Source organism: Pagrus major, chromosome 21, assembly GCF_040436345.1.
Source record: "Pagrus major chromosome 21, Pma_NU_1.0".
Lineage (NCBI taxonomy): Eukaryota > Metazoa > Chordata > Actinopteri > Spariformes > Sparidae > Pagrus > Pagrus major.
Window position 1 is genome coordinate 32,375,226 of NC_133235.1, and position 6,905 is coordinate 32,382,130.

Below are 6,905 nucleotides of genomic sequence, written 5' to 3' on the forward strand. Positions count from 1 at the left end.
TGGTAGAAATTACATACAGTGTGTTCAACGTTCAAGAAATATATTCTGAAAGCAAAGATTTATATAGGACATATGTTTAATTTTGATTTCTTCCACTAGTTCAGAAAAGTATTTGATTTTGTTGCTACACACATCCACCACTTTCTGCAGGTACATTAACTTCCTGTTAAATGTACACAGACTGACCCGAGGTCAGTGGTTGGGCTGAAGGAACAGTGTGTCGCTCTGCACTCTGCAGATCAACAGGCTGTTTCTCCTCTGATGAGGTTACCTGTTTGATTTGTAGCAGAGCAGATTGAGTCTGCGAGGCCTCTCAGGGTCGAGTTGTACGAGCTCTGAGTCATGCAGTCGATGGCAGCCCGGTCACATTCACAGAACCGCTGCTGACACCAATCAGCGCCGTCTCCGAGACAAAAAAAAGATCAAATAAAGTCCATTTCTTCTGGTTTAACAGCAACAGGACACAGTTTTGATCTACACATACAGTAAATCTTTACTTTAAGCAATCGTTTCACATTGTGGGAAAAAAACTTTTTCTCTCTGGACAACAGTCGGAAAAGAGTCCGCTCATGTCTGTAAATATGAAGCTAGAGCTAGCAGCTGTTAGCTTAGCTTAATACAAACACTGGACCAAGAAGAAACAGCTAGTCTGGCTATTTTAAGCCAAAACTTGATCTTTTCCAAAACCTAACCAGGCAGTTTTTGTGATTTAATAACCAGACAATAAGCACAGCGTTGTCACGACATGAAACTGAAAACTGGAGATAAAGTTTCAGCATCTGTGGTTTGCAGAAACATTAAATGCCAACATTCATTTATGCGAGTGGGTCGTCTGGACTATTTCTGTGCAGGTCGCGGTGACTTCCTGAAGTATTAACGGCACCCAGTGGAGACTTCCTGTCGGCAGCTCAGTGTTTACTGAGCGTGTTCAGGATTTTTCTCCTTTATTTCTCAGCTAGAAAGCAAATAAGCTTCTCTCCCAAAATGTCAAACTGTTCCTTGAAAGCGTGAATCTCACCACAGCTGCTGTTCGCTTCTGAACAGGTGAAGTTGTTTGGGAGCAGAGGCAGCTCCAGCCTGCAGGGGGCAGCGCTCTGGTAACACAACCTGTGAGTCTCACAGCAGCTGCAGTAAAGAAGAAATGAGACGTCTGAGACATTCTGATATTTCAATAAGGAGTTTTCACGTGTATCAAAGCCACATCAAATCATTTATCGTTAATGTCTGGTAACAGACGATAATAAATGTCTGATAAAAACAGAACTTGGGTTTTATTCTGTAGATACTCCAGTTCATCCAGTTCAAGACATCTTTGAGTTTTTAAACTCGACTCTCTGAAGGTTAATCATGTCATGAGGCAAATATCGAGCGGACAATCAAATGTCAGGGCGGAGAGGCGGACCTCTCCTCATAATCCCTCAGAATGAAGTCAGGTCCAAACATTGGTTTTCCTTCTTTAGTCTGTTTACTCTAAAATAATTCAGGATTCACAAGAAAAGGACAATATCAGAGGCAAGACTGAACAATAAATGACAACATCTACTAACTACGTTTGATTCCCAGATTCTGATTTATGAGGACAACAGGTGAAATCTGTTCATAAATAATCTAAACCATTTACTCTCCAGCTGGTCATGAAAATCATTCTGCCCACATGAGCTTCAAGACTTCTCCCCGTCCACTTCACTCAGACCTGCCTCCAGCCTCTCAATTCAATGAAGCCACCATGCTGTATTTTAAATTCAGCAGCTGCTGCAGCCACTTCCTGCTGAGATCTGAGCCTTTACTCACGCGTCCAGAGGATCCACGGGGTTCCCGACGGCCACGTATCTGCAGGAGCACCCGTAATCTTCCAGGTCGCGTGGACAAAGCCCCGTCGCACAGCGGAGCTTCAGAGCGAAATTCAGCAGCGAGGGGAAATTATCGAGGACCGAGTGGAGCCAGGTGAAGCGCAGGCCGAGACAATCTGTGTGAAGGGAAGGTAAACAAGATGGAAACTGAAAGACAAACACACACAGAGGCTGGAAGCAGAACAAACCTCCACAATTTCATTCTTTCTCCAACTCGATTTCCTCCATCTTGCAGGTAGAGAGACGAGTGATTTAATCACAGATAATCCTGTAGGCAGGAGCCAATAACCTGAGTCCAGAGGAGCATGCAGGGCAGAAAATTATTTAGGCCGCAGCTCTCCACAGGCCAGATGTACCCACAGCGCTGATCAGGACGATAAGTGTCCCAGAACTTCACAGCTTGTGAATCAGTCGACCTTGATGTCAACAACCTCCGGAAATGGCTCAGAAAGTCGGACCGTCCTGACGCAGCTGGACGGTCGTTCAGAACGAAGGTGTCGATCTGAACAATTACTGTCCAACCTGAAGAGTCACTGCTGCTGCAGGTTTCCAGCCTGCTGACACAATCACCCGATCAAACACACACTGACTGAGCTCCCAACCAAATCGATTTTTCTTCTGGATGCTGAGCGTTTTCTCCAAAAAGCCAAAAAGAGCTCAATCGTCTCTCAGATTCACACAGGTGTCATCTGCACAAATCACTCCCCATCACTTTTTTTATTAAATAGTTTGCACTAAGTAATGTTTGCTATTAACATTAAGGCCTTGTTCTCCATCAGACCGGCTGCTGATATAAAAGCATCTTAACCCAGGACCTAAAATCTGCAGGACAACACAAACTAAAGTCAAGCAACAAACCGATACTGATCTGAACATATTTTGTGCGTAAAAGGGGCCTTGACTGTAGTTCGAGGTGGACTTCTCTTCGGTCAAAAGACATTTATTACACATGTTTATTAAAATTGTATATTTGTATCACACAGATCCTTCAGATGGCAGCTTGTGAATAATTATGAACTGATATCTGGTATATGACACTAAATCCCCGTCAGCACTCTGTTGAAGAAAACTGTTTTCCCTCCAGGCTTCAGTAAAGCTTTTAACTCAGTGAACCACAGACTCACCAAATGTAATTAGCTGATTCATTGATCAGTATTCAGGCTATGACGATCACAGTTTTAGTACAAACAGTTTTCCTCCTCACCAGTCATGTGATCTGCGTTCTGGTCCTCCGGGTCGGGGCAGAAGATGGAGCTGGCAGAACGTGCTGCAGACGAACATGAGTTATTATTATAATAGTGATCGGATTAACATTTAACACATCAGTAAACCGTCATATTACAGCACGCTACATTAGTGTTGTTACACAGAACACATGAAACCGTCACGGATAAAAGACTGTCAGCCTCCGTCAGGCTGAAACATCTGGTGAGGTTCATGGTTCAAGGATGCACCTTCTCAGTATTTTGTTTTTTGTGTTGTTAAACCACAGTATTATTAGAAAACCCAAAGTTTTTAGTCATTGTCATACTGTCGAGATAAGATGTACACAGGACCTTATGAAGCCGTCAGAGAAGCCCTCCACTCTCTGATGAAGGCCACTAGGCTTTTCTTTTTGTTAATTTCTGGCGACTGGGTTGCCATATCTTTATATTATCTACCCTCCTTTAGTATTGAGCAGTAAAAAACACACAGAGAATATAAAGTTAATGATTTGCTAATGCTTCATAGATCAGTTACAGATCTTTAACAGTAACTTGTCTGCTGCCAGATTGTGATATAAACTCTTTGGTACAGTCCACTAATTAATACGTGATTAATAAAGATTTCTTGTATGTATCAATTAAATCAGTCGAAGTCGTAAATATGAATAATTATTTTTAACAATAGATTTTGGTCCACTTTAACTAGAGACTGGTACGTATTCATGGGAAACGTTTGCAGGGAACTCACCGTTTGGAAGAGAAGATAGCATGAAAATCCATATCAGAAACATGACTCGGACCTGCAGTCAGAGGGAGACGGGTTCAGTTTAAAGGGGGACTTTCACTTTCACAAGAACTCCAGTCATATCAGAGGAAACTTCATGTACAGCAGACAGTACAGCTCATCATATCATTCATTTTCATCTGCAACATTCTCATCAGTTCTCTGATGTTTCCACGAATTCACTGCCAGGAAATGTTTTCCTACAGACTGCACATCAGCATGGATCGGTAACGGTACAAGCTTCAGAATGCATTGATATCCGGACTCTCAAACACAGGAACAACTCTCTCATCTCACACACACAGAGAAACCTGCAGAGACCACAGGAGGCTGCACTGAGCTTGACTCTCATGAAGCCGTCGCAGTGACCCGAAGTCACCTCCACGCCGTCCTTATTGAAAAAGAGCAGCTCAAACTTTGTGTCTTGCCTCAAAGCCCCCTGGGTGAAGCGAGGACATCACATTCAATCAAATAAACCATCATGCTTATCAGAGGGGAGCAGAAATGTCACTTTTTTTCTCCATGTGTAAGAGAGACCTGAGTTTACCCCGACATCTCGTACCCAGCTCCATAAATTACCCCCATCATTACAGCCCTGATTACCCACGCGCCAAACGAGACGGACGACCTTCTCTGCTCGCCGGTTCGGCTCTTTAATGGCTTCGAAACAGCTCGGCCCACCTGCAGCTTGAAGTGTGTCATTAATGTTATTCAGGCCCAGAGCGCATTTCACTAAGAGCGGGGAAGTTATCAGTGCTTCTGCTGTGAATGCAGAGCGGAGGAGGTCAGCGGTCTCATTAATGCAGTTTTATTCAAGCTTTACTCAATCTTTAATGTCAGCTCACGGCCGCGGTGGTCAACTCTGCATGTTAATGGACACATGAGACAACAAAGACTCATTCATGCGACATATGGAGGTTTACATCAAAAGAGCAGGAATGAGCTCACGGAGGGAACCTTTGAGCGAGAGGATAAACAGTCCGAGCATGCAGAGAAGCAAGGAGATGAGCTTCATGCATTTCATCATCTTCTCTATCTTATTGTACGTCTGCTAATATGGATGTGTTTGTCACTGTGTGGCCTTTAATGACCACACATTCAAATGTTAATCTGACATCTTGTTTCAATGATAATCTCAGTGTTTGTGTTGTCTGATCCGTCACAGCAGGATGTCTCTGATAAGCTGCTATGAAACCATCAGCTGATGGAACGTCTGTCACATGAAGATGACCTCATGATTTTATAGGTTCATTTGTGAAGTTACTGATAAACGTGAGAGGATCGCACTCAGGAATATGTCCTCTGATGAACTGACTCGATCATCTGTCTGGGACACCTGACAGTGACAGGTGAGTTAACAGGTGATTTCTCTTTTTCTTTTAGTTTTTATTTACCCATTGTCTAACCCTGACTTGTATCTATATTATTTGTTCTTTGTTTGTTTAAGATGCAGCCTGAGGGAAGTCCAATCCAAAGGTCTTCACATAAAATACAAGTTAAAGGAGCAGTCTGTAGTTTTGGGGAGTAAATGTTAATGAGCAGAGAAAGGTCTTCATTGTTTTCTGTCTAAACAAACTAAATAAACAAACTCTCTTTGTTTTCATGACTGAATAAACAAACTGACCTTAAAGGACAACACTGTTTATACTGTTTTACTTTGTTTATATGTGGCGGGCCCTGCCACCTTTTCTAACTTCAAACAGTGTTCTGGGACCTTATTTTCCTCTGAGAACAGCTTGTTTGAATCATTACTTCATTAATATTGTAAATATGTTTGAATTTCTTCTCCAAAACCAAGTAGTGCCCCTTTTAGTCTGTTTTTGGTCTCCACCAACTCCTGAAAAAAAAAAATCCGGCTCGTTAGCTGTTAAAATGCTCCCCTATGTTCACCAGCGAGTTTCCAGCTGAGTCTGTCTGCTGTTTGCTGCTGTGCATGTAGTGACAGCGGGTTTATCAGAGCCTTTTTTTTTAATAAAAACACATAAAATACAAAATTATGGATCAATAACTCAACAAACAAAGATCTGTGAGAATTAATTAGCAAGAAACCAAACACAGCTTCAAAATGTCAAACAGAGTAATAGCAAGTGAAGAAAGTCTCACCTTATTTGTGGCGCTGTGGCTGCAGAAGTTGTTTCTTCATTGAGTAAAGGCCAGTGTTGAGCCCTGTGTCATTGTAATGAATCACACACGGCTCTGATGGACATTAGCAGCCGGTAGAGAGAGCAGAGGCCTCTTTAGTGCTTTTGTCGTCCTGTTTCCCAACAGAATAAACTCTCAGCTCCACTAACTGTGTTTATCAGGAGCGGGGCACCTTTATCCCCCTTCAGTTCGGGTCTTATTGGCTATCAGGTGACACCTGAGCAGGAGCTTATCAAGCTTTAGTTCCTGTGCAGGTATTTGGGGCTGTAACAGAGGTGGGGTTCTGACAGGGGGACCCACAGAGTGGTCTTTGTGCCGCGGGGGGCTGGATCAGTGACCCCGGGGTCGACCTGGTCTTATCTGATCCTCCTAGGAGTTCAGATCAATGACTACCAGCAGTGAAGAAGAGGAGCTGAGGGTCTAATGACAGGGGGGCTGATAGTGGGGTATTGTACGGGGCAGGTGCATCTGAGGGGGAGGACGGTACAGATGTTTATGTCTAATGTCATGTTACAGACAGGAAGTGGATACAATTACAGAAATACTCACAGGGCAGAAGTTCGGCAGTCACGGATCGTAATCTGTTTTTATTGTTTGCTTGTCAGATGTGATTTTTGTTCTTTCTGACATTGTCAAGCACATTTTCGGTCTAGTGAGACGTCACTGGTTCCCATTTTCTGAAAACACAGTCAAATTAAAGGTGCTGTTTTTAGTCTTGCTGCAGAGAACTGATGCCAATTTCTGGAGCTTTAAAGCAAAACAGCGTCGTATGGTTCCCTGTTTTAAGGCGTAACAAAACAACAACAATGAAATGGAATGAAACCCTGAGATCCCAAATTGATTTAAAAAGACACATTTTTTTAAGGCTGAAATCTTCTCTGTAGCTGTGAAGCTAAAAGTGTTAGCACTCGGATATAATGTCAG